At 47.4% G+C, this 27,587-nt stretch overlaps 1 protein-coding gene across 1 annotated transcript in view; it reads left to right on the top strand.

Moving 5' to 3' along the window:
• Octalpha2R (alpha2-adrenergic-like octopamine receptor) overlaps positions 1-27,587 on the top strand; it is a 619,288-nt gene that overhangs the window by 251,895 nt on the left and 339,806 nt on the right. The window contains exon 5 of the mRNA XM_077661821.1: positions 1,586-1,654. The gene's annotated coding sequence lies outside the window, so the exon portion shown is untranslated. The remainder of the gene's footprint in view (positions 1-1,585; positions 1,655-27,587) is intronic.

Here is a 27,587-nt window from a genome sequence, read left to right on the forward strand (position 1 = left end):
GTGCAATTTTACTCAAAAATTTAAAAAACCTAAATTGAACTCCATGAAAGAAAATGAATTGAATTTAAATTTTCTCAAGGCCTCCAAGTGTTTTTTTTTTCAAGGATCGCGGTCTTTCCCAGCTGAAGAATGAATTTGCGTGGAGAGTCCACTACCATATTTTGTAACGATCCATTTGCCGATTGCTGTCTTTAGTCAGGAAGCAACGTCGTTCGACCGTATGGATTGTGGGCATCACTTAAATAAAAAAGAAAATCAAAATACGATGGTATTGGTAGGGGCATAGCAGTAGCGGTACGGGTATAACAGCTTAGTTCCTATGCCCATTCCCACCAATTTTCTCTCAGTGGGATAGAATTTAAACCTCGCGGCAGCAAGTCAGAGCTTGAATTCTCAAAGTTGCTTCTCGTTAGGACAGTAGGTGATTGTTAAGAACTCCTCCTATCGAACGCCGGCGACAAATTAGAAGTTTGCTTGCAGTGGGGTAGAATTTAAAGCTCGCGACAGCAAGTCAGATGTAAAATTCTCAAAGTTGCTGCTCGTTAGGGCAGTAAATGATTGTTAAGAACTTCTCCCATCGAACGCAGACGACAAATTGGAACTTTGCTCGCAGTGGAGTAGAATCAAAACTCGTGAAAGCAAGTCAGAGGTCGAATACGCTAAATTGCTGTTCATTAGGACAGTAGGTGATTGTTAATAAATTCTGCTGTAGAACGCTGGCGATAAATTGGAAATTAGTTTTTGAGTTAAGGAAATGACGCAGTAATTGTCTCACATATCGGTTGACACCCGAACCACGCCGTAAGGGAAGAGGGGAAGGTAGGAGTGAAAGAAGAAAGAAGTGCCGTAGTGGAGGTCTCCGGAATAATTTCGACCACCTGGGGATCTCTAACGTGCACTGACATCGCACAGGACACGGGAGCATTTTTGCGTTTCGCCCCCATCGAAATACGGCCGCCGCGGTCGGTTTCCAACCCGGTATCTTCTGGCTCAGTAGACGAGCGCCTTAACCACTGAGCCACCGCGGCAATATCCCAAATACTGAAATTGCGTGCGTACCCGCCGCGGTGGCTCAGTGGTTAGGGCGCTCGGCTACTGATCCGGAGTTCCCGGGTTCGAACCCGACCACGGCGGCTGCGTTTTTATGGAGGAAAAACGCTAAGGCGCCCGTGTGCTATGCGATGTCAGTGCACGTTAAAGATCCCCAGGTGGTCGAAATTATTCCGGAGCCCTCCACTACGGCACCTCTTCTTCCTTTCTTCTTTCACACCCTCCTTTATTCCTTCCTTTACGGCGCGGTTCAGGTGTCCAACGATATATGAGACAGATACTGCGCCATTTCCTTTCCCCAAAAACCAATTATTATTATTATTATGCGCAAGCCAAGCCGTTTTTGCATTCAAAGCGCTCAAGAAATTCTATCTTTGAATTGAGGCGGTCGGAGTACTATCCTCTTAACGCCTAAGCAACTTTAAGGAAACTTTTACGCGGCCGGCGTGACAATACTTGGGCACAATTTTTGCTGTTATGCGGTGCATTATAATGCATATGAGCTGCATTTCTTGTGCTTTTTTGTTTTCTGCAGGAAGACAAAGTCAAAGCCGAAGTACACTGGACAACGAGGAAGCGCCTCCACCGGACACCTAAAGGACAAGTGAGTGATCGAATGTCGCAGACAGGAACGCGTGCAACTGTTATGTCGTAACAACTTTGAGCGAACGCCGAACACCTGCAGAAAGATGAAAAGAAAAACATCGCTAACTGGATGAGCTTCCACGTGACATCATCGGTACTAAGAAGCTCAGTTTTTATCTACTCTCTGTGCAGTGAAATTCTGCGATTAGGCAATCTTAATCAAGGAAAAGACACAGTAATCCTAGTTTATGGTTGCGCAGCTTTGTAGGGATTAAATGAGATGAAACGAAACTACCTTCGCTTGAAAGATGTCACCTATAACAGGGTAGAATAATGAAGAGAACCGTTGATTTCCAGCCTTTTATTCCATCAACGCGCACAATTTTCTCCAGTTGGTATGCTTATAACTCAATGACGTTTCCATATGTGCCTCCTCTTGCATGAGTGGTAGTTAGTTGTCTCCCAACCACAATGCAGAGATATATGTGATGAAGAAGGCGGGAACTAGAAACGCTGCTAAAGTACCACACCCTACATTCAGAAGTGACAATTCTTATGACGACCATCAAATTATCTCGTCCTGTCCAAGATTATATGCAAACTTTCCTGAACCTTTTCCTTTTTCAGCATTCAGCATGCCTCTTTTTTTGGGTGTCAATTGCTTATTCAGTCACGCTTGCCTAGGTTAAGGTAACCCCCCTCCCCCCCCAGGACAGTATTTGGTGACAAGTTACCGCTAAATTTTTTGTTTAAGTCTCCTTCACTGGCTTCTTGTGCGTTCAAGTCGAAGTCACTTTTAATGGGGTCCCACGTTTAGGTAAAGAGCAAGCAATCGTTTGTAGTGCTTTATTTACCTTATCATCCTGCTTAAATCAGACAGCCAGATTACATGTCAAAGTTCGAAATTGCGATTGTGCTCCTATATTCTCACTTACATCAGCGCTAAAAAAATCACGATAGCCGTCTTAGCTATTATTCCCATATTAATGGTCGACGCAAAGTCAATCAACTGTCACAAATGCATCCTTCATACAAAGCAGCATTCAAAAACATTATCTAACTTCTACATTTTCCACCGTAGATCTTTTGGATTTTGGTAATTACTTAAATTGCGCGGAAAAGCACATGAACAAAAAAGGCCTCAGTTCAGTTCAACACTCGTACACAAAGTCACTCGTCAACACTAGTCCACAAAAAGCAGTAACTTCTCCCTTGCCCCACTTCGTCCAGTGACAGAAAGTTCCTCTTTTTTAAGTATTAATTAAATTTTCAATTTACTGTAAATTAGTGGCCTTGCGACGTGCAAAATTCTGCACACTTAAAACAAAAAGTGCTTCAAGGAACGAGGCACTTGTAAAAGTAAGCATGAGCAAAGTTTCCCGACGGGACCACCGAATGAAAATTTATGTGTGGAAAACTGGCAAATTGTTGCTTGCTAGTAAGTACTACTGGAAAGTATTTGCGCAGTGCGAAATACTACCGTCCTGCTTGCACGTCAGTAAATGCCAACCATTCCATTACTTAAGCTCGTGCAACCGTATACACCGCTTCCTTCTCTGAAAGCCCACAGTTATACAGGCCACGAGACGCTCTCTCGCGCGAGCAACTTCACCTTCATTGGCAAATAGTTCGTCGAAATACCCGTGGGCACGCATTTTGGCGTTATAAAAGTAAGAGTGATTCACTTTGCACGATTAGCTTCTTCACCAAAGTGTTTAAAAAAAGCAGATGAGTCATCTTTGCCATTTAGATGCTCAAGGCTGACAGTTGCAATCGAGCACCACGGTGCGATACACCATAGCTTAAGAGAACACCAAGTGAAGAGATGCTAAATGAACACTAGCGGTAATTGTATGTCATCTCCATTGCCCGGTGCATTTAGCCCTCTGATGGGAGGCTTCAATAAACTCACATAAGCTTCATTTTATTCCTAAATATTAGCATTGACACCTTTACAGAAAATATATTGTCACCGAAATTTTCTATGAGCAATCCATTTATATTTATTTATACGAAGTTCTAACAGTGCCCCAATAGGTCATTGTTGTTTAGGGGAAACATCAAGAAAGCAACAGATGTATATTGCAATAAATTTGGCAAATGTGGCAACATACTCAGATAACCCGAGGACTATGGGAGGAAAGGCGAAAATGAACAGAACGTTGCAGAAAGAAAAACACGCGCGTCTACAGACGAGGAGAAAATAGCATTTCAAAATACAGCACTGTTTTCGCAGCACGGCTACTTTGGGAATAAACAATAAATATAGCAGAATGCATTAGGACAAGAAATATTGCGGCGCTGATATTAACAATCATATTAACACTCATTTTAACATATTACGATAATATTAACAGATGATTTTGGAAAGCGGTGAAAAATGATTTGGGAGGGGCAGCAGCAATTTGTGCAGGCAAACTGTTCCAATCGTGTATTCTTCGTGGAAAAAAAAAAACAATGTGTTTATTAGGGAATTGTATTCGCGCACTTTTAGTGGGTGGATCTCCCAGGTACAGTAAACTTTCTTTATAGCCGTATGACTATGGTCAGGTGGATGCTAATAAATAATTACTTCCTGATTTCTATGAGCAACTTTTCACACTTCAAACGCACACATATCAAGCTTCGCGACATTTAGGCAAAATGTTTCTTCACAATATTAAAAACAAAAACAAAAGACGATTGAAAAATAGGGGCCTCTGCACTGAATAGAGGGACGGGTGAACAAAAAAAATGCAAGTAAAGCCATTCCCGAACAAGCCAAGTCAAGCCAAGAATCGGAGCCGGGGGCGAACACAACATCCGGACAAGCACGTGCGCGTTACATGTTCTTGCCCCGAAGTTGTCTCCGCTCCCGCTCCTGATTGACGACAGAGGCAACCACCGAGATCAACCCGTGGAAGAGCACAGGTCAAGAAGACTGCTGCTGCTGCTGCTATTGACGCCGAGCTAAGAAGAAATTCACCCTCCGAAGTGCAGCACCTTTCATCCTGAGGGTGCTAGAAGGCACGCTTGTTGCGACGAGCACAAACAGTTACTACAAAGGGCAGTCCGATGATAACAGCGTTTCCGATCCACACCGCTACAAAACGTGTTGTCAGTATTTTGTTACTGAGGGCACTTTAAGAGGCCGAAAAGAGGCCGGGTATTGTGATTAGTCGCGCACAAATGCGTGCACTAAAACGATGCCCCAGAGCGTTGTTTCTCGCTTCACTCTGAGGGCAGGGGTAGTTGCGGAAATAGTGCACGAATTACCGATGTATGAGTGCTTGCAGCCGCCGGCTAACGTCCCAGGCGCGAGTGCTGGGTCGCGTAAAAACTGTTGCCTACAGCCGCTTCCAGGCGAAATTCCTTGTTGCTTTTTCCCTTTCCTTTGTCCCTGGGGAAAATAGGGACGACAGCCTGTGTGCATTCCTGGCGCTATTTAGCGAAGCACGTGTCTTTCGAGTAAAGACTGCGCGTGTAATACGCTTGCGAAAGGCATGCTACCAGGGCGAAAAATTTGGTCTCCAACGAGAAAAAGTAAGCTTAATTTTATACAGAAAACAAATCAAAACACCACACGCGGCATTCAGGCAAAATGAAAACACGCAGTTATGTATACCACCTGAAGCTTACTTCCGAAAGACGAAGAAAAAAATGCGAAAGAATATGCGGTGAAGCAGATGTCAGCTTTTTAGAGGAAAGTCTCCGACGATGCAAAATTGATTGGATGGCTCGTCTTGATTTATATTTGTAGCCTGGTGTACGCGATATGTTGTACAGTGAGGATGAGACAGATTGAAACAGCAAAAACCTAAAAAGAAATCAGAAAGAAAACTTCTACAGCGTTGTTACTTATCTGTTGCTTTCAGTAAAACTTTTGTTCTTCCATTCTTTTGGCAAAACTTTTTGTTCTTCCATGTTTGAGTTTATTTAGTTGTGCTCATGACGCTGGGCAGCCAGTGAACAATATTTACTAGAAAAAAAAACTGCCTTCAGGAGAATATATGGTAGTTTGTGGTGAAGTATTATCTAAACTATGTGGAATTTAAAAACTGCATTTGGGAGAAACGGATCTTCTTTACATCGTCCGTATTTTGTTTATCATATTACCGCCTTTGCCTATAGCGTTTTTCTTTTTGTATGCAAACAACAGACGACTTTTGCCTCTTAAATCACGCAGTCGCTGCGGGTAGCAGTGAAATGTCTACGTGAGAACATATGATTATTCCTCATCACCTCTTAGTAAAAATGCCTGCGAGGCCGTACGACAAAGATAAACCTTGAGAAATTTTCACACAAGTTACGCCGAACGAGCCGGTAAGGAGGTTCTGACTCCACTGAGAGGAAGTGCGATTACCATTGAGAGCTTCGTACGGTGCGTTCACATTTAGGAAAATTTAGCGAACATTCGCCTGACGCAAAGCCAGACTCACAAAAAATAAAGCACTTGAGGCTCCGAACTAGAATGGTGTGTCTCGCTACGTTTTCCCGTGACTCGATAAAACACACAACTTTGGTATCGAGCCTCTCAGACAACGGGATGCCAAAAAGATGAAACTGGACCTGGTGCACCTACAACGTACTTCCGAACGACTGTCTTTAAAAACAGCTTCCGACATCCCCATACTTGTTTCTGAGGCTGCCACGCTGCTTGCCTGCTCTTACAAAAATGTCGGTTGACTGTCTATGAACTCTCTGAAGAAAGTTAAAAAAAAGAAGCACTTATTTCAGTGAGAGAAACGTGTTCCGAATGGTGATACGCGTGCGCCAACTAGTATTTACGAATTCCCTATCCTTATTCACGGACAAAAAACTACACATTACTCGTAGCGAGAAAAAAGAAAGTGTCGACTTCTCCCATTCTCGCAAGAAAATCACTCTGTTCCTCAAGATGTCTCAAAATTCGTGATTTTCTTGTTCTCTCAGATTCCTCTGTATTTATGAGCCGCTTGAGGTGAAAAACCTGGATGAATTTTTTCCTGTTTGGATCTGCACCAAACCCTGGACAATCCCCCACCGTGATTATGTGTCATCGTATTTGAGGCAACAGCAACGAAACCACTCTGCAGTCAATGACTGTCCTCTGTGCCTATTCGAACTAGTTGCTGGTCAGCGGTGCCAGTCTGACCGAATAGCAAAGAGAAAATTTCTAAGCAAGCATACTTGCAGTAACGATTAGCGCCTTCGAGTCCGCGTTTCCTGCACCGCAACCTTTTATTGCGAAAGCAATACTACGCCAGGTCTAACCGCTCGTCGCGTGTGCCGTGACCCCCGAGCCGACGCCGTGCCTAGCAGGTGATCTCTCCGTTGATATGACGACCTCCTCGCCTTGCGCTCGCTCCGTGGCGGCTTCACTCGGATATATAGCGGTGTGCTACGCGTTGGTTGATCAGTATCGCCATGGAAGTTACCGACGAAGAGTCTATATCTGAATCTAGTTGCTCTACTGCTTCGGAACGGTTAAATTCTAAGGCGAAAGCTAAGCAAGCTAGGAAGAATGAGAGAGAGAGAGAGGTTGCAATGTGCCCAGGAAACAGAGGAACAACGAGAAGAACGATTGCGAAAATGACGAGAAGCCGAAGCAGCTAAGCGAGCTTTCGCAATTAAACCTGGTTTTAACTAGACCGTAACCACTGCCAATTTTTTTTTTCTTTCCTTTCTTCTCGCCTTCTCACCGGCCGGTTGCAAAAGCCTGTTTATCGTATTTTTATAGGCAGACACAAATATTTGCGCGCACAACCTCAGCTGTCCAATCCGCAGGAAAATATATCTAATTAGTCTCGCTCTCGGACGACTCTCTCTTCTCTCACCTACCGAGTTAAGGTGACCTAAATCCGATTTCCGGTTCAGTTATGCACAGTGTATACGCGTGGGCGAAGTCGTTATTCGCTTACCTTGTTTTCTTTATGGTTTTATTTTACGCTGCACAGAATAAGGTTTGTGAGAAGCAGACTTGTTAATCATTTGTGTGCATTTTCATTTCATAGTCACCACCAAAAGGCATAAAAATTAAGTATGAAAGTTTCCCACGAGCGAAGATTAAAGCAAGAAAAGAAAGGTGAAGGGAGGTTCCTGGAATTCTCGAATTGATCTCCCTTCTCAGATAGCTGGAACAAAATTTGATTTGTTCCTCCTCCATTTAGCTGTTTCCTCGTATTCTACTTCGAAGTCTTACTTTTCGTGTAATTGGTATTGATTCTTGTGTTGGAATTTGTTCTTCAACTGCGGTCACTTGTAACATTGAGGAACCTACGCAAAAAGAAAAAAAGAGTGCTCTCGGCAAAACTGACACTTGTCATTCTTAGCTTAAGTCGTAGTTCAAATAACAGCCCCGTTTTTTTTCGTTATCTGAAAAGTTTCAACAATCCGAGCGCAGCTGTTGTGTGGTTCTTATAATCTCTGGTATGTCAATAACCGCCTGATGCAAAGCTACGTCTTCAACGAAATTCCTTTTTCATCGTTTAATATGCAACGTATCGCAGTTCGGCGTATACACCGTGTTTTATCCATTTATTGTCACGGCGTACCGTTCTCTTGCGCCATGGATCATCAAACACTGGAATACCGTTAGCACGCTGCTCAAAGGGATATTGGCATTGATAGCAGTCGCGATTAGTGAAGCAGTCCCTACGTCAGTGCTAATGCAATCAAAAAGTTCTTAGCCCAATGAATAGAAATCGAACAATAATGTACCTTTGTGAATTTAGAATAGCGACAAAAAAGTTTACTTTAAATTTCAACACGGTGCCATGTTTCCATTTCATTCTTGCGTAATGGCTTCTAACGATATTCAATTGTACAAAGCGGCGTAAACCACTCAGTCAATGGCTGCCTTTACATTTTGCACCTCTTTCACTGCCCCATTTTTGGCAAAAATCTTCATTTCATATCCTTATCAGTAACCATGGCCAAAATATGTCGACTTATTGTGTCACTATGGGCATTTTTCTGGCCCGTACGACGCAGGCCGTGTACTGTGCGATGTCAGTGCACGTTAAAGAACCCCAGCTGGTCGAAATTCCCCGAGCCCTTCACTACGGCGTCTCTCATAGCCGGAGTCGCTCTGGTACGTTAAACCCTCATAAAGCAAACTTTCGTGATATTAGACTTGTAAAGATATGTCCGGTGGGTTAAGCCCTCATATGCAAACGGTAGCAAATTATTAACATTTCGCTTTTTAAATTTCATGATTTTAATGCGTTCGCCTGACCGTTCCGACACTCTCTTTCACGAAAACGCGATGATTAAGCTCATTCACAACATGGCTGCTAAAAGCACCCTCAAGAAACGAGTTGTCAAGTTTCACTCTCCAGTACGCAACGATAATCCTATATCTCTGCTGTCTTACGGTCGCACTGTCCCGGCATTGGTCGACAGCTCCTCAAACTGATCATTACACTTGTTGGACTTCATTTTTCAAGTTCTTATTCCCAGAAATTCATCGCACAATATATGTGTTAGGGCAGAAGGAGGCCATCGGTGGGATATGTTAACATTCATTCTTTCCCTGATGGAGGAGGCACTCAAGTCGTGAACTGCCGTGGTGGATGAGTGAACCTAGTGTTCGGCTCCTGAGCCCAAGGTAGCGGGTTCGAATCCCGGCAGCTGTGACCGCATTCGATAGAGGCTAAATGCAAAAACAGTTGTGTGCTGTGTGGTGACAGTGGACGTCAAAGGACTCCGGATGGCCGAAATTAATTCGGAGCCCTCCACTTCGGCGTCTCTCATAACCCATGGTCGCTGTGGCACCTTAAACCCCCGCACCAAGTTTTCTTGTGTTTCCATTATCAAACTGCTTGTGAACGTGTAATCGTCGCACTTTTCTTAACCCTTCATTTGAAGACTGTCGCTTTATTTCTTTTTTTTTCTCACAAACGCGACCCGCACCACACCTCACCGCTTCTGTCACCAGACTATTCCCTTGGCTCCGGCAAACAAAACAACCGCACGTACAGCGGGACGACCATTTCAACGGACGTGCGACAATCTGTATCGACAACTTTTATGCGTGCGGGTACTACGAATTCTCCCGCTTCCGAAACTGCATACGTTGCACGGAATACGCGCCTTTCCCCCCCCCCCCCCCCCCCCCCCCCACAAAACGCGTCCGCCACGCCCTTCAGCGGCACGGACGCTGAGGCACAAGTGGTCACGCACAGACGCACTCCGGCACGCCATATTCCGCCGGTGGCGTCAGTGGCGCTGCCGTCGGCAGGAGCCCGTGGGAGCGTAAAAAAGCGTGAAGGTTGTACGGGGGCCCGAGACCCCTTTTCATAGGGGGCGGCCGATTCTTCCGCCGCGCAAGCCTCTTTTCGACCTGCTTCCGTTTTACGACTTCCGGGAACGAGTTGTTGCCAGACGAACCGTGTAGAGCAGCCAACTCGTTGGAAGAGCCGGCCAACGGTGCAAGATGGCGAGAAAGAAAGAGTGCGAGTGAGGGTAGGAGGGGGCGTCTGAGAAAGAACGAGCTGGAGGGAATGTACCCTTCTGTCTACACGTCTGTGCGAGTCAACCAAGAACGACCAGAGCTTCGGACGTTCGGCATCGTGCGACATGTACAAAGCGAGCAGCCGCGGTCTTCCGTCTGTCTGCTATATACCCCGCAGTCCAAAGGAGCAGACGTCCGCCCCGACTCTCGGCCGCTCATGCGGTCTCCTCGCAAGCCATTGCGCCCGTTTCCGAATCGCTTTCATTACTACATTTCGTCCCTTCGCTCTCTCTCGTACTCTCCCAAGAGTCTCCCAGTTTGCTGCCTTTTTTTTTTTTGCTCCGCTTCCCATCTCTGCTTGTCGGCCCAGCGACCACGTTTTCCTTCGCCCGCTCCTTTCGTTTCCTCACTTCCGGTGGTTGGTACTTCCTTCCAAGCATCCCTTCCCGCCCTGAGAACCTTATCGATGTTGCCTTATACTCTTCGTGGCGCGTAAAGTGTCTGACACGTGCCTGCCGCTCGGCGTTCGCGTAGGCTTGAAATCGCCAGCCTGTACGCGCACACACGGAAGGGGAGAGGTTGCCCCGTTACATCCGCGAACACCGAATGGAACAGGCGCAGGATGTGGGCGAGTAATAGGGCGCACAACGGCGACTCTTCTCCTGCTGCCGACAGCCATCTACGCGGGCCTTGGGAGAAGAAGGAGCGAGGGTAGCTACACAGACTCCCATTTCCGTGCCCGCCTCTCGGAAGAGAGGCATTAAAGTTTGTCGCCATTTGTAGGAATTGACCTCGGAGGCCGGGGCGGATGGTGCGATGGCCGTCGTAAAACAAGCTTTACTCTTTCTGTCTTCGTCCTTCCATTCTCCCTTCCTGGCTTTATCTTATCGCGAGTAAAATCTCGTAAAGGCTCTTGCGCGCTCTGGCCCCGTGGCCCCGTACGATGTAAGCAGTTCGATTCCTGGGCAATGGCAGCGTACAGATGGGATATTAGGCTGCCAACGTGGGGCGCCCTCTACCGTTTTGTTTCTCCCGATAGGAGGGCCCCCGCCGCCGTTCGTAAGCAGGAAAAGAAAGAAAGATAGACCGAGAAGAAACGACGGGAAGCACGAGGAAAGAAGTGACTTCCGTTTATTATGGCCCTGGCCTTAGCGTTCTTCCGAACGGTTCTGCCCGGAAGAAGCCTGGAATGGTCAAAAAAGGGAAGCTACAACCGCCGCCGTTTGCTTCCTGGCCACCGTAAAAAGGGAGCGATGAGGCGGAAGGGACTGCTCTCGGCGCAGGCGGAATGCAGTTTCCCCTAAAGAGCATTCCGGTGTTTGCGGGCACATTTCAAGGGGAAGCTATAGGGCGTGCTAAGAGCGCTCGTACATAACTTGCGTCAAGTAATCGAGGCGGCAGGGCCTGTGGAGGCTTCCATCCTCAAACGGCCTTTCCTAACCATCAAACATTTCTTTCTTTATTTGTTCATTTTCGTGTCCAAACGCGTTCTACTACGTCCTCCGTGCCCCCCTTCTCTCTCTCTATTTTTTTTTTGAGGTTGCGGGATAGGGGATGCTTTCTCTATTATTACTGGAAAAAAAAGCCACACTCATAAGCCGGACACTTTCCTCGGTCCTTCTGATGTGGTGAAATTAGGCATCCACTTCCTTTCATGAGTAGTTTCTTGGCGGTATGGGAGCTGACAGTAAAATGTCCATTTTTCGCGAATATAGGAATAGGCACTTTGACCAGGAACTATTTATTAGCATGGTGCTAACATTTAGTCTTCAAATGTAAATAAGTACTGGATTGTATTTTTGTTTGTTTTTTTCAAAGAAGTTTGTTTTCTGGACTCAGAGCTTATTTAATGTATTGTGTGTTGAATTTAGAATGGAATATGCTTCTTGAGTGTGAGCTAACTACGGTCTCTTCAGTATTATTCTCTTCTGCAAATAGGATTACATGCGCACACAGTTAAGCAAGTAAAGGCGAGCAGGGGTCGCTATGAATTTCCATGCAACTGCAAATAATTCCGTCTGCTCCACGTTGTTCGTTGGAAGCCAGCTCTGTCGGGTACGACACTCGCGTGTGCTGAACAGCCGCAACTTCCATCTCCCACCTTCTATGTGGTCAAGTAAAGACAAGCCTCACCCGACACGCAAACTGTGTTTCGCCTCAGTATGTGGGGGAAAAAAGAGAAGGAACGCATAGAACCTAATAAACGTAATCAGACATGTTCTCGCAAAAATATTCTCACGAGAGTTCAAGCGCTAAAAACTAGGGCTACGTGTATAATTTGTGAATTTATTTATGCTTGTATTTGTTTCTTGGTTCACTTCATCCTTTTTGTTTATTTAAATTCCTGATTTCCCCTCTCTAAACGTCCAAGGCATCAAGAGCAGGTGTGCGCGGAATTTATTTTTCACTTTCATTTTTATTTACTCATTCATTCTGCCCACTCCATGGTCCCGGGTAGGGCCGCACATTGTGGAATTTACAAAGAAAGCTACACGTGATAACAAACGCTGATGAGATACAACAAAATTTCGGGCAACACTGACCACTAAACTGGAAACAGCGTCAAATCACGAACATTGCACTGTGCACTGCTTACTCGTTCTGTCTTCACCTCAGCACTTTTCTATGCGCCTTAATCATAGGGTAACCGGATCACTACTTTGGAGACAATGCACAGGTATCAAGTTCGATTCTACAAACGCCAGTGCGCAAATTGTTACAAAGGTCGGAAGTATAACATGAGAGAAACACAATAAGGTAGGTGACAAGTTTATATTCTCGATCGGCAGATGAAACTGACTTGGACATGATTTCGGTAAAGTTTAACATAACTACGCCTAAAGGATCGAGTGGTGAATCGGGCTCCCTAACAATCTGCGCGTTCACGTCCTGTCTACATTCAAGTTTAGAACGCGTGCTGTGAGTGATAAGGCCTTGTGGTCTTGCGATCTTCAATTCCGCGCCTGCAACAGCACGCCCGCTATCATGTGACCACCATCACAAGTGTGAAACAGGAGAGAAAGAGGAAGCAGGGGAGAAGGAGACAGTGGAGAGCTAAGTACTCGCAGGCGAGGCCGAGCAACAGCGCAAGACTTGGCGGCGAATCGTACGCTTGCCACAGCCGTGGACGGCCAATCAGACTTACCAGGCCGACTCGGGCAGCTGCTCATAGATACGCGCTGCTGAGGGGCGCGCCGCCATGGCACGTTAGTCGAACCCGTGGTCGAACCCAATGCGGAGACCCAGTGTGCCGACCTGCCAGGACAGACGCGCTGAAAGCACTGCCGTGGTTGAGGCGCAGCAGCATCGGCCAGAAGTATAAGCTCGGGATGAGGCGCATAAGCGATACGCACAGACTGGACGTCTGCGTCTCTGGAGAGGGCTCGCTACGAGCCCGTTGGTTACATGTCCTAGGCTTACACCACCCGACGCAGAAAACTTCGTCTCTACTTTGAATTGCCAACAAGCGTTTCTACTCTAGTTTAGTCTACTCTACTGCACTCTACAGAGTGTAGAGCATACAAGGCCAGAGCGAAGCGCCGACCAGAAATGAGAGGATCGCAAGGGTCTCTCACTAGCGCCAGGGCACTAGGGAGATTCTCGAACACCTCGAGTTGCGTGCTGCTGTGGCCTAAGTTCGTGTACGGGTTCGCATCAGGAATGACGATGCCGGAGATGGAGTAGCGAGAGCACTGGACGAGGCTGTACAGTTTATCTTGCCGTTTACAACAGTCAAGTTCCGCACTTAACAAAAGACGAAAAGTAAGCACTGAGTAATATACGCTGCTGCCACTAGCGCAGTCCGGCAGCTTCAATACACTCCGAGATCCCTAGCCGGAGAATCTCTGCACTTGATCAGTGTCCGATCAAGGGGTCACTCAAGATGACTTGAGGAGCCGCCCACCTCAAGAGGCATTACCGTGGTCCCCCTCACAGGTGTTAGAGTGGCGAGAGCCTGCACTTCCGATGGCTACATCGATACTGCGCACTCTCCCAGCTTCTCCGGTGGTCATGGACATTTAAACACCATAGATAACAGGACCTAGATGCATCACTCGTCGGCCAGGGTTAACCAGAACTTCCGCGTCCAGCAAGGTCACCAGCTTCGATTCTCAACACTTTTTGCAGGTGGAAGGGGATTGCCTTCCTCGCTAGCCACTACAGGGAAGATAGGATGGTCAGTTTCCTGATAGGGCGGACCGCCGTGCCCGTGGGAAAGTTATGACAGCTTCCTTTCGCCACCGCCTCTCCGCACGAGGGAGAAGGTTTATCCCCCCCCAACCACGCGATTAGCCCCGATTGATCACGCAACGCAACGTCCGCCTTGCCAAACTGCTGGTCGGCGAACCCTTTCTCCCGCAAAGGGAGGGAAGGCCCTTCCGCTCTTTACTCCGCCGCCGTGGCGACGTTCAGGATGAAAGGGAACAGCGCAAACACAGGACGAAGAGAGGAACGTTCAACACAGGCGCTGTTCCACGTTCCCCTCTTCGTCCTGTGTTTGCGCTGTTCCCTTTCAACTATGTCAAACCAACTAGTCCGCAACAACACCCTCGTAGACGTTCAGGGTGTTGGCTACACGCTGACGTCTTTTGAAAGCTTCACTAGGCTAGATAAAGCTGTCGTCGCGTAGGCCGGGCAATGACCTTGAACGACCTTCAGCCCAACCACGTTAGCCGTGTATGACCATGCGTGGTACAGTTATGGTGCCGTACCTTCGCCCCTCACCTTGACCCATGACATTTAGTTAGACTTTGACCTTTGACCTTGATCTGACATCTGACCTTTGACCTTGGGTGACATTGTGTTGACCTTTTACCTTAGGAAAATACGATGGGGGTGTCGTAAGACCATGTGATTCCACATCATAGCCACGTGGTCGTGTGGGGTATATGTAGAACGGCTGTCGCGAGCGTGTAGCGGAGCTGCATGGACGACCCTCAGACGCTTAGCAGACGTCCTTGTTTTTCGCTGAATTCCAGGATTAGCCAAGTTAAGCCACTGCCCTTTTTTTTTAAATACGGGTTTGTTGACAGCTCACGGGAAGTCCAAAAGAAAATATCTCTCGGGCTTGACCTCGGTCACCGATCATAGCAGTGCTCGGAAAGGTGATTTTAAAAATCGGTTAAGCATTTCGCACGAACCTAAAAGCGCTCTCATTTGCCACATCAATAAGGGATGAGCATCATCAATGCGTTTGCTCTTTTCTTTAATCCCCATCATAACGTTTTTCTTTCAAAACCGTCTAGTCGCTAAGTTGGGGTCCGCGCATCGGAGCTCAGGGATTGCATTTGGCTTTACGTTGCCTCAGTAATCGGGAGGAGTAAGCTTTATTCAGTAGAAAGAAGCTCTAAGACCAAGACAAGAAAAAAGAAGAGAGAAAGCGTGGCAGGTGGTTTATAAATCTGGGAGCGTCAAGTGTATTAATTCTACGAGGAATTTCAACCACATCGCCATGTCTGCCCTTTTAACGATATAAGCTTTGATAGAAAAGTGGTGCGATGATCGTGTCATCGGCACGAAGCTTCCTAACGGCTGAAACAGCCCGATGCTCGGTCTGGTCTCTAAATCCCCCAAGTATTGGCTTCTATGATCGCTGCCTTGCATTTTTGAAGAACAAACGTAAAAAGTTCAAAACATCAGCTCATTTATGCATAGAACCTGTGTCATAGAAGTGGTATATATTCCACGTTTGTTAGGAAAAATGCGCTCCGCATTTCTTTTTTAAGTGAACCTGCAAACAGAACGCGCTCGTAAAAGGCTTTGCCGCTTCAACTCGCATAGACAATGCCGGGAGGCCAGTCCGCTAATTGGTCTAACGTATCAAACTCAAAATGCCACGCTACATTAAAGTCATTTCTTTTTCCATTCGTGTGTGTTCGTGGGTGTTCTCTTGTCGCGTAACGGTGTACAAAGCTAGACAACGAATTCGTGTTCGCGCATGATTTTCGCTAGTCTTGTCAAGCAAGAAAGATTAGAGTTCTTATATGCGTCCTTCAATAATAGCTGTCTTCGCCTAGAGACAGGCATGTGTCTCCAGACATGTGGACCCGGGCTAAAAAAAGGTGCTACGCGAAACTAATCAGTCGAAAGTTCTTAAGCATGTGACAAGACGGGAACCAATTTCTCGGCACACAAAGGCAGAACATCGGAAGATTTGCTTAATCTCAGGCTGACGTTGCGTCATGGTTGGGCAATGGCAGCTCGTAAAGTTCTAAGCAGCTGACCATTGCGAAAGGAAGGAAATGTGGACGCGGTAGAGGAGGACGAAAAATATAGTGACGGGAAATAAATAGTAAAAATCTTCAAAAGGAGTAGAGAATGAAGAAAACAGTGACTAGACTCCTCCAGAACAAAAAAAAAACGACTACAGAATAAGTCCGGCGGGAATCAAACATGAATTGTATGTATTTATTCATTGCTGCAAACCTTGTACAGGTGCAGCAAGCTAAAACCAGCGAGGTTAAAACAAAATAACCGGCGAACTTAGGGGCCTCAGGCTGAGGCGACGAATCGGTAAGCTAAGGGGCGCTTCCAGGTGCCGCTGCAGACGCTGGTGATCTAAAAGCCGTGTATATATAAAAAATATATAGGAACCCTATGGCGCCTGTTGCCTTTCGCAATACTCTCTCCACTTATTACGGCGTCCTAGCAAAGTGCTTGGCCTTTGAAGCGGACAACACAAAAAACAAAAACGAGAACAGAAATGCGAAGAAAAATGACGACACAGAGAAAACTTAGCTTCCATTGCTTTATACGTTCATGTAAGGACACTTCTTTAAGGCCGATCAGCCTAAGAAAGAGACTGGGACAGGGCGTGAGCTTTCATTCGATGGAAGAAGCCGGGAATCTTGTTCACTGCTCGTAGAGCGCTGCACCTCTTCAGTCTTCGGGAGTTCAGACAGGAGACGCTGCCCTCTTCTCTAAGAGTTTGTCGCGAGGGAAGCTGGGGCTCTGAGGAAATTATCGCGACCGCGTGAATGCGCCGTCTATTCACTCCGACTTATCTCGTTGCCTGGTCAAAGGCAAGAAAGCCCCTTTATGAAAAGGCGTCTCGAACCAATCATTTCATTCAGCAGAGATGTGAGCAGGTTACTACTGTTGCTGCCTGCCTGCGCATCTAGTGTTATCTTCGTTTTTACTTTTTTTTTTTGTTGCGACTCCGTCCTATGTAATTTCTCAACCGCACAAAAGCACCTTTGCCTCTCGTTTCTTCTCTGCAGTATTAGGCTTCCAGTGAGGCATCCTTGAATCGAAGCAGTTAGCTTTGAGCCTGGCAGTTTGTTCACCTAATTCCGTGCTTTAGGTGTTGTATATTATAGTTCTGCTCGCTCGCTGCGCGCAGGCAGTTGGCTTCCACGCACCCTTCTACGCTGAAGACACACTGAGTGCTGTAACGACCTCAATTTAAAATCTGTGATCACTCTGCATGAGCTGTCATTGTGATTACTGCTGAAATGTCTAGATTTATTTCTATATTCAACTAAACTTACATGAAAAAAAGAGTACTAGGTTATGAGCTTCGTCATAAAGCCTCAGCGAAGCACTTACCCTTCTCATACTGTCTTTGAGTACAAGTAATATTTGAAGGGCAGAATTTCTTTTTAACATCCCGTCCAAACGTGTAGTATATTGTTATAGCTCTAAATACAATAATTCCGCAACAATGCAGGCACGCGTCTGCGTTCGGCGTAGTTTGAAGTACGGCACATAACATAGATATTGCGTTAAAGAAAGCTCTGCCAAAAAATACCGAAAATTGATTAAAAATATTGTGGGAGCACGCTAGTGCATCTTCTGCTTTTCATAAAAAATAGAGTAAAGGCATTGTGAGGCCTGCATTGAATATTAAATAGCCCTCACCTTACAAAACTGTGGTTGCTGCTTAAAAATGGCTGCATGAGGTATGTTTGTGTCTTATTACTGCTTCTTAAACGCTCTATGCCAACTTGCGCTGCTTGGAACATTTTCTTTTTGTTTATCCTTCAAAAAACTAGTGCCCGAACGACTGATAATAAGCTTTTATCGACCTTCACGCAGGCCGGCTATCCTTATTCACGGAACCGTTGGCGCCCACTACTCAGTCAGTGCGCTATTTCCCCGGGGTACACTTCAGAGCGAGTACGGCGAAAGTTGCTTCACCTAGACGACACTTCACTATTACCGCCGGCGACGTAATAAGCATGGCCAATCGAATATGTCGAGACGGGCACCGAAAACGCCACTTGCCTGCAGCCCGGAATGCAGCTTAGGCAGAGAAACCAAGGTTAACAGTCTGTCGTTGTGTTCTGGCCGGAAAAGAAATAAACATAAACAAAATAATCGACTAATGTGAGAACGAGCGAACTATGCTTTCATCGGCGGAGAAAAGCTCACATTGCGGGTGCTTCGCCTACAGTGCAGTTCTCCGCGTACACAACCTCAGCTACAAGTGCATGCAGTTACTCGCATAGCCATGCGGGAGACACGCTGTTCTGTGCCACTGTAGAGGCTCACGGGGGAAGTCTTAGTGGGCAACTTAGCACTCAGGCAGCTCGAAGGCGACGGCTGTGCGTTGAATTGTCGCCGAATCCATCTGTGACCTGAAACTTTCTCTTCGAAGTGGGCACTGCTGTTCGGTCGGGCCGGATATTGCAACGGAATGCTATCGCCGTGCGAAGCTCTCTCTCTTCTCATACGTAGAAGTTGGCAGCTCTGCTCCAGACCCGGAACGCCCGCATCTGGAGCCCAACGGTACTGCGTACACCGAAGGGCAATCCCTTACTGCTACTGCGCCCTCTTCTCGTACCTATTCGAGTGGATCTTGTGTTAGGGGGAAATGCGTTCGACGTCAGGCTACTTGTACGTAGAGCACTGCGTGTCTACTGAGGCGACACTAAGATGTAGTGCGGTGAGCAAAGTGCAGGCGCGGATAAGTGTGTAGTTTTCTATGCGTCTGTGTGTGTGCGCGCTATTGACGCACACAGAAAGGGAAAATGGGGACAGATAAAAACAGCGATCTCGTCGTCTTCTGTTGTCTTCGCCCCGTTGTTGCTGAGTACATGCATTTAGCAGTACTCAGTATCAGTATTGAGTAAACTGAATTCGAAGAACCTCCTAAGTGATGACATCAGTGCACACGTCGTACTCGAGAATCAAGCGAACAAAGAAAAGAATCGAATGGTACACGGGATGGGGATAGGAAGGGAGAATAAAAATCACCATGCGACAGCAAAACTTGCAAGGACAGAAAAAGTGATCCTAAAAGATCAGTGACAGCCCTCTGACGGGGGTGAAGGCGCCAGCGGCGAAAAGCGCGCTTTACGAATTCAGCAGCGCGCGGTGACAAACGGAGAAATGATGCCAGGGAGCAGCCAAACACTGCAGGCGCGTTTGTTGTGCGACGCGAACGAGCGTTCCGACGCAAACGAACACGCGCCTACGCGCGCATGCACCTGACGCACTTCTGTGTACCGCACAGGAGGAAGCCAACTCGTCAGCTCCAGCGTTAGGAGACCCACCATCACCCCGACGACCGTGCACTCACTACCAGCGGCGTCGGGGGGCATCTTTATTGCTTTTTTTTCTTCGCGTTGCCTCTCAAGCGTCCCGCTCGCCCGATTCCGACGTTGGGCGCCACTTGCACGCGCGCACCGCCGCTCGGCTCAGCCCGTACATTGTCAATCCGAGGCGCCGCCTAACCGAATCAGCGAGGCGACATGCCCGCATACTCCTCGCTTCGCCTACCCGACGCCGCCGGGTGCTCTCCGCGCCTCCAGATTTTATCTGCGCTGGCCTCTTACGCCGTCTCTTTTCGGTGCGGTCCCGTTGCCGCCGAGCAGCGGGACGTTAACGCAGGCCACAACGAGGTTAGCGCGCATTCACGCCAGAGAGGCACGCCCGAGAATTACGACGTCGGAGGAGCAGCTCTCTTGAGAAGCGTTGGCGGCCTGCGCCACGGTAGCTTAAAAGAGAACGAAAGACAAGAAGGGGGCGGGGGCATGTACTGTGGCAGAGGTTCCACGGCCATTTTTAGTATTGAGGCCATATGTGTACGAAGGATGCGCGGAAGTTCGCTGGCATAAATGAAGCCCTGCCGGGCCGACGCGTAAAGCTAGGATTCTTTTCTTCGCTATTGTATTTGTTTTGTTTGTTTGTTTGTTTGTTTGTTTGTTTGTTTGCTTGTTTGTTTGTTTGTTTGTTTGTTTGCTTGCTTGCTTGTTTGTTTGTTTGTTTGTTTGTTTGTTTGTTTCAAGGAAGTTTACGAGCGCAGCGACCGTCTGCACTGGGAGCAGATGCAGAGGTTATATTTTGTGCAGCCCGCTGCTGACATGCTGCGTCATTCTGTCGATAGCCAGCAATACTTTACCACAGTGCTGAGGAAATTATCTTGTGTCCAGGAGCGCCGTTGCACGCAGGCCTTTTCTCCTCATTACTAAGCCAGCGTTGCTCATTTAGGAACTGCACACCAACACTTCAATTATTCCGGAGCCCTCCACTACGGACCTATTTGTTCCTCTCTTCTTTCACTCCCTGCCTTATCCCTTCCCTTACGGCGCGGTTCAGGTGTCCAACGATATATGAGACAGATACTGCGCCATTTCCTTTCCACCAAAAACCAATTATTATTATTATTATTCACCAACACTTATTGCTTGTTGGAGATTTGTCATGTCAAGGCAGAGTGGAAAATATAGGTTCGCTGAGGACATCAAAACAACTTCCTTGTTTCATTTAACATTATACAAAATACCGCTGAGAGATCCCTGCGACGACGACTTGCTTTGGATTATGTAGATAATTCAGGGCAGCAAAGGGTACAATTTTCCTGTGCCCGTGCGTTTATAAGACGAAGTTAGAGCGTGTCTTATTGAGGGAAGTCACGCGAGAATGGGGAATGTCACCGTGGCTGATTATCTGAGGAGTTCTTAAATGATACCTTCACTTTTTGCTGCTTAAATGAAAGCTGCACATGAGACCCGCCCACAAAGAAACATGCACCTCAAGCAGCCGGAGGCATGGACTTCTTGGAACCCCTCATTGTGCGCACAACGTCTTCCGACCTAGCACTCTGCTTATTCCGGAAAATAACTCTTGGAAAAGCCGCTACCTGGTTTCCAATTTTAACAAACCTTCAGTGAACCTACGTAACTTTTTGTTTTCTTTCATCAAAAACTGTTTACTTTCCCGTTAAACAAAAACAGTTTCGAAGTAGCACGTAATGAAACATCCGAGCAGGTTCGCCGTTAATTGCTTTGTTTTAAATGCTAGAATACATTTTATGGCGTAGCAAATATTTTGGGAGCAAACCAATGGAGGAAGTCTTTTGATAATATGAGAATTGATAGCATGTACCTCATACAAGACAATACCGCACGGTGCTCAATGCAGTAGTGAATGTTCGGGACTTATATGCTTGAAGAGCAAACCAAGAAAAAAAGGCCGCCATCGTCTGGAAGACGTTGAAGTAACGAGCGTATGCTTTATTGGCCATGCTTAAAACAAGTATTTCCGCATCCAGCGGGGCCAGTGAAAAAAACCCTGAGCGGTTCGGAAAAATAACTTTCCCACCTAGCGGAACACTCGCCGCGGTGGCTCAGTGGTTAGGGCGCTCGACTACTGAGCCGGAGTTCCCGCGTTCGAATCCGACCGCGGCGGCTGCGTTTTTATGGAGGAAAAACGCTAATCCGCCCGTGTGCTCTGCGATGTCAGTGCACGTTAAAGATCCCCAGGTGGTCGAAATTATTCCGGAGCCCTCCACTACGGCACCTATTCCTTCCTTTCTTCTTTCACTCCCTCCCTTATCCCTTCCCATACGGCGCGGTTCAGGTGTCCAACGATATATGAGACAGATACTGCGCCATTTCCTTTCCCCCAAAACCAATTATTATTACTAGCGGAACGATCGACGCCTAGCGCAATCTATCAGAAATTACGATGCACGTCTAGGTGTTGTTGAGTTACATCACCTCAAGATACGTCCCAAAGAAAATTTGCATCGTTTGGGGGGTCAAGGTGGGCCTAGAATTCGGTTTGCGGTACGATATGGTAATGCTTCAATTATTAATTGCATGTACACAATGTATACCTATTCTTTAATTGTGGTTTTTTTCTATACCACAACCAATGGGGTTTTATTCGCCTACCAAATTCGGTACACAACTGTCCCCGGATTGGTGCCCCTTGTTGTCGGAGTATATATAGCGGAACGAATGGATATAAAAGTAGTGGTCCCGTGACAGGGCAGTGTTCCTACCCGTTATAAAGTTGTTTTTTCGGGTGAGGGGGTAAAGGAATGAGAGGACACAACCAATTTGAATGGCGCCATCTTTGATTCGTGAAACCGAAACTATGCCGTCATTTCGCCCCCTGACGTCATACTCACATAGTTCCACATCTATCCACTATATTGGACCGTGACGTCATCATTCACACGTGCCAGGTGGTTGTTTCTACAATTCTATTGTAAATTGCGCTACAAGTCTCAATGTGAGATGTGCTGTTCTTTAGTTGCTGCCACAGATCGCGCTGTGATCTCATGGTGGTAGCAGCCCCATGAAATCTCGAAACGTGATGAGTAGTTGCTGCCAGATATGGCGCTTTGATCTCAGGGTGGTAGCAGACCCGACTAAATCTCGAAACGTGATGATTAAGAGCTAACGCTCTTAAAATGAAATCCCTGGTCCACGACAAAGGTGCGTGAGCTCAACTACCACGCTTGGCGAGACCTACGTACAATGTGAGTGCGGCGTACTCGGTAGTAATTGACTTCCTTACCGCTACAATGCCTTTGTGAGAGGCAGCACCAAACAACACACACAAGGATCTTGCACGCATTGTGCTTTGTAGGCTGTACTAACGGCGTCAGTACGTTATTCACTGCGGCAGTCAATAAATATTCTCTTACGCTCCAGCCAGCCCAATTCTCTCCCGTACAACTTCACATTAATAAATCATACATTCAAACGCATCGTGTCTAAAAAGAAAATACGGTTCTCAAGAAATCTGAGCTCATTAGCCGAGTTTTATGTCACATTTCGCCGTGACCTGACGGTGTAGACTGCGTTGCACCTTAAAGAAGCGGTATGTATGGAGGGCTCTGAAAAGAGAAGTAGCCGGCGTTCAGGGGCTAAGCCCAAGGTAGCGGGATCAAATCCCAGCGAAATGAAAAAAACTCTGTATGCTGTGCGAGCTGAATGCACGTTAGATTACCGCATGTTGGCTAACTTATTACGGAGTTCTCTATTACGGCGTCTCTCATATACCCAGTCCAACATCGGGGTGATAAACCTAGACTTCCCTACGATTCAGAAGAGAGGTATACAATCAATGCGCCGCCGACTGCCAACCAGCCGGGTCTAAACTCTGGTCTAAACTTGTGTCTAAACTTGAACGCTGATGCGAAAGTTTGAAACAAGCCCATACTAGCCCAGCAGGTGATGTAAAAGAAAGCGATATGGATAATGGAAAGAGAGAAGAAGTATGCAGCACTGAGTAGACTTCCAAGAAGGGTTAATATTTATGCTGAGGCTAGCACTTGGACTTGTGAATACTACGTAATAAGTAGTAAGGGTAATCGGCGACCTATCATTGTGACAGGGTAGATCGGACGCGAATTGAGACGCTGTCGGGAGGGGGGGGGGGGAGGGGGGCGCTGAGAATGCGTAATAAAACTAAAAAAACTCGCAATAATACCGACGCCGTGTTTTTAACAGAACAGGAGGAATATAAAACATTGCGAAAAGCCTTTGTCATCCGTAAACTTTTCTCAGCTTAAAATGATGATGAAGTCCAATGGTTCCTAAGTCCCAAGTTTCTACTCTCGCTTCAACTTTTAACTGCTTGTCGTGTCCCTTCGACCCATCCGTGCACCAAACTGAAAGCCTAAACTGGCCGATTGCACCTGTTAAACATTCCCACTGTTACCAACTGCTGGTGCCAACCAACCTCGCTTTATTTCCGGTGTCCACCTTCTATGGAAGGTCTTTACTGCCACAGACGTATAACTTGATCAGAAACTGACGTGCAGCGTTAAAAAAAAAACAAAGCAAAATATCAATGTATAGCATTTCTCGTTTCGAAAATGATGTAAATTTTTTGTCCAGGTTTTATGTAGCAGCAGCAAAGAAGCGGCGCTTCACGAATAAATTGCAAGACAGCTTCGACTTGCCGCAGTTCATGTGAGCTACCGCCATTTATTTCTTAACCACACGGCGTCGTTTGTACATAGCGCTCTTGAGAACCATGTCCACTTTGGCGATCGAACATCGTCATCACGCACCTCCCGGACGCGCAGGAAAGGGAATGCGGGAAGAGGACGTGAAGTGCCAGGGATATAGGGAATGATGAGCTGCAGCTTGTCTTTTTTTACGCGGCAGCACTGTGCACTTCTCTCCATTAAGTACAGAGGCCGCGACGGCAGTTTATAGCGGCGGCGGCAGCATGAGCCGCACGAGCAGCTCGGCGCCTTCGCAGAGGAGCCCCGCGTTGCGTCAGCTTTTAAATGAACGAGGCGATGGCGGCGGACAGCCGAGAAATGCCTGCATGGCGAGCGAACGAGCAGCGGGCATGGGGAAGGGACGGTCTGGCCTGGAGCTTCCAAGGACACCTGGGAAAGAGATGGCAGAGAGCTGGACCAAAGGGAAAGAGGAAGGAGAGGGGGGGGAGGGGGGGTGTTGATATGAGGTCTCTCCAACGGGCAGCCATATTTCCTAATAAAGCGTACTGGCGCGCTGCCCTTCGCTGCCGCCATCTCTCGGTAAAGTCCAATCATCTTTCTCCTCCGGACTCCTCTCTGTGCTTCTTTCTTTTTCAATCTTGTTTTGACTTATGTTCCTGCTCTCGTTTCTATTCTTCTTACCACACCGCCATAGCTTTCCACGGCCGCCTCCCCTCCCCGAGCCCTCCCCTTGTACCGTCCCCGTCCTGCTATATCAAAATATAAAGATCGTACGCTGCAAACACAAGGTATGAGAGAGTGGGAAGAGAAAGACAAGGCTTAGTCTATAAGAAACCAACTACGCTTAGATAAGACGGGAAAAAAAAAAGTCGTGAACTTTAGAGGCACCACGCCGTCAAGCGATGGGAGAAAAGAGGGAAGAGAAAAGGGCTTGAAGGGAGAGAGAGAGAGAGTCCTTGTGCGACCACTCGGTCTTTCGACGACGCCGAGCCAGAGGCATTCTCCTCTTGCCAGCCATTCGCTTCTCCAGCAGATGCCTGGCTTCGGTCGGCTGTCATTATTACGGGCGACTTACGGTCTGGCGCGTCATGTCACGCATCGCGCGGCCGGTCAACGTTAAGGCAAGTGACCGTAGAGAGCGCGAGACACGAAGAGCAGGTAGGCGGCAGGCTGTGCCCAACTCATGGGGAGAGAAGGTCTCGCGCAAAAAAAGCAAGTGTAAACAGGATAAGAGGCCCCGGAGCAAAGAACGTATTCCTCGTGTAGGCTACCGTGTAGTGGACTGTTTAGGAGACACTGGCCGGGTTTTAGCCGGCTGCTCACATGTCCGGAGACGCTATTCCCGGCGCATACACAGAGGCGAAACCTGTCACGGTGTTTCATGCTTTCGCGTTTCGCAAAGCATGCGAAACACGTGCGCCCTTCTGGCGTACCTGCCGCGAACTGCTCCATGCGCTAGCTAGCTACCCTAGAGATACCTCGTTGTGGATAGTTCAGAAACAGCACTGAATTAAGGGGAACGACAAGCGTATGCATATATATATATTGTCCTGCCTGACTTGGTTCTGTTCATTCTCTTGGCTTGGCAGTGCTGCTGGGTAGAAATATAGATACAAGTGCGAATCGTTTACCTCCCAAGGTGCAGGACCTAAGCTTTATTTCCGAGAGGTGAGAGGAAGAACCCAGAAAGCTAAGCACTCACTGTCATGAAGCTTGTGGATGCACGAACAGTTAGAACTAAGGGTTAAGCTCTATTTTAAGGATCTTAAGCGTTTTATAAACACGCAGGAAGTTCCTGATAGCAATCCAGCTAGTTAACGATTCTGCCTTCGAGATCTACTGCGCGATGCGATCAGTCGCAACCAGTCAAATTCGTTCAGTCCCAGAAAGCCCCCTAAGGCTGGCGCAGTGCTAACAGTATTTGCATCGCGACTCAGTTATGCAAGCTTACAGGCGTTCGGCTGAAGTGCGACTTACTCTTTATGAGTGACACCCTTTGATGAGTATCACTAATAAAAGTGTATCCCAAGGTGGTCGAAATTAATCCGGAGCCCTCCCATACGGTGCCCCTCATAGCCGGTGTTCCGCATACAGAAACCTAACCTCACGACCACGCCATAACACCAGCCTCCGACACTTGTCAATCTGACGATGCAGTCGCTGCATACTGCGACGACTACTTAGGCCTGGTACCACGACCGCAGCGAGCTGGAAACAAAATTCCCAGCTCTGTTCGCCGAGATAAAACGAACTCTAGCTACTGGATACGTAAATGACGGAAGCCCACAGTCACCGAAACCAAGGAGCATGGGGTATGTCTTTCTTTGTAGTTTTTATTCATGGGAGAATAATGAAAGGAGAAGAAAAAACAACCACATGCCGCCGGTAGGATCCGAACCCACGACCGCCGTACCTGTTCATATTAACGGGAAAACATTTTGTCCCGTGATGGAAACTGTTGAATGCATCTTTTAGGCCTTTTCATAAGCGCTGCAATAAACACGGACAGAGAGAGAGAGAGAGGCAGATGAGGCCGAGCTCCCGCCCTTGTTGGTCGTATATGCACCAACTGGATGATCATTCAACCATCTGAACTTCACTTTTAAGAGCGTTAGCTCTTACTCATCACGTTTCGAGATTTCGATATTCTGCTACCACCCTTGATCACAGCGCCAACTGTGGAAGAACTACTAATCACGTTTCGAGATTTCGTGAGATCTCCTACCACCCTGAGATCAAAGCGTCATTTGTGGCTGCAACTAGAAAACAGCGCATCTCGCACTGAGACTTGCAGCGTCATGTACCATAGCGGTGTAGAAACAACCACCTGCCGCGTGCCAATGACGACGTCATGGTCCAATATGGTGGATAGAGGTGGCACTATGTGAGTATGACGTACGGGGACGAATTGGCAGCATAGTTTCGGTTTCTACAATTCAAGATGACTGTCATTCAAATTGTTAAAAAGAGTAGGCGACAGCTACTCCTGCGTATTTTGTGTACATACATTCCTTGTCTGTCGGCTGCTGGCTCGAAAGACGCGGGTTCGATCCCGGCCACGGCGGTCGAATTTCGATGGGGGCGAAATTCTAGAGGCCCGTGTACTGTGCGATGTCAGTGCACGTTAAAGAACCCCAGGTGGTCGAAATTTCCGGAGCCCTTCACTACGGCGTCTCTCATAGCCTGAGTCGCTTTGAGACGTTAAACCCCCATAAACCCATAAACCCAAACATTCCTTGGCTGAAGCACACGTCACGTACTGTCCACAGGGGAGCAATAAGTTGTCAGCTTAATGGGCACTAAATAACTATTCCCAGCGTGTCCGTACTCATCTGTATCGGCAGGTTAAAAATTACTCCCTTCTCGTGCGAGCCGTGACCCTCA

The sequence above is a fragment of the Amblyomma americanum genome, chromosome 4 (assembly GCF_052857255.1).
Source record: "Amblyomma americanum isolate KBUSLIRL-KWMA chromosome 4, ASM5285725v1, whole genome shotgun sequence".
NCBI lineage: Eukaryota > Metazoa > Arthropoda > Arachnida > Ixodida > Ixodidae > Amblyomma > Amblyomma americanum.